Consider the following 1,206-nt stretch of genomic DNA (forward strand, 5'->3'; position numbering starts at 1 on the left):
AAATAAAATGTCGATAACAATATATATTTAAAAGATGGTGAATAATTACAGCTAAAATTAGATACTCAAAATTACTGAATCAAACATTATACATGAACAAAGCTTGAGATATAGAGTAGTGTAACATCTAACTCGTAATTATTTTTTATTAAAAATCGTGACATTTGTATCATAACTTAGATATATATATATATCTATTATGTTTAACTATTTACAGACTTCATCTAAAAAATAATACTCATGCAATAAAAACAGTGAAGTGTATTGAAATTGGTTGGATGCATTTTGATTTAAATGTGTGCAGATATAGACAAGTAAGTGCAGTTAGGTGCAAGAGTATATTATGTTGATCTTCCTAAATTGTTTTTAATTTTACCATTTAAAGTAGTCTTTAATTTTATATTATTATTAATTAACTGCTCAGATCAATCAGATATATTGGAATATATTATTTACATTATAGCTGACATTCTATACTTTCTTAAGGACTTTCTATGCATTTCATTCAAATAAAAATAAATATTTTTTTATATATTTATACAGAGTAGTAACAGCTAGTCGCTAGACAAATGTAATAACTTTTGTTTCAATCAATATTTTTATTTTTATTTTCTATATAATTAATTGACTCATGTGCTTAGCGTATAATATAACATTTTTTTTATTTTATTTTTTTAATAATGAATATTTCAAAATAGCCAATTTATAAATCTGGTTTTTAGAAAACTTGATTGTAAAAACATTTATTAAGGTTAAGTGGTTTATTTTTTATAATTTTTCAAAATGTTAATGTTGAAAAAATATTTGATTTTCATCAAATACCTATTTAATGTATATTATATATTCTTTTTACAATCAACATTTCTCTAAAAACTAGATTTATATTATTATTATTTTTGCTAGGTATTAAAAAATGTAAATAAAAAATATTATACAATACGTGTTACACTAGAGTAAAGTACAGACATTACGAAACAAAAAAAAAAAAAAATTACATTGATTAGAACAAAGGTTATATCATTTTGTCAGGTCTTCTTATTAGACCCTGTATAAAATGTATGGATTCGTGAATTTGAGTTTCAATGAACTGGTAAACGTCATTATAAGGAGAAAAATTTATTCTTCTACACAAATTTAACTTTTTCAACTTTCTTTTTAAAGTACGAATACTAATATACACTTGATGATTTTCTAAATGTAAACAAA

The sequence above is a fragment of the Acyrthosiphon pisum genome, chromosome A1 (assembly GCF_005508785.2).
Source record: "Acyrthosiphon pisum isolate AL4f chromosome A1, pea_aphid_22Mar2018_4r6ur, whole genome shotgun sequence".
In the NCBI taxonomy this organism is placed as follows: domain Eukaryota; kingdom Metazoa; phylum Arthropoda; class Insecta; order Hemiptera; family Aphididae; genus Acyrthosiphon; species Acyrthosiphon pisum.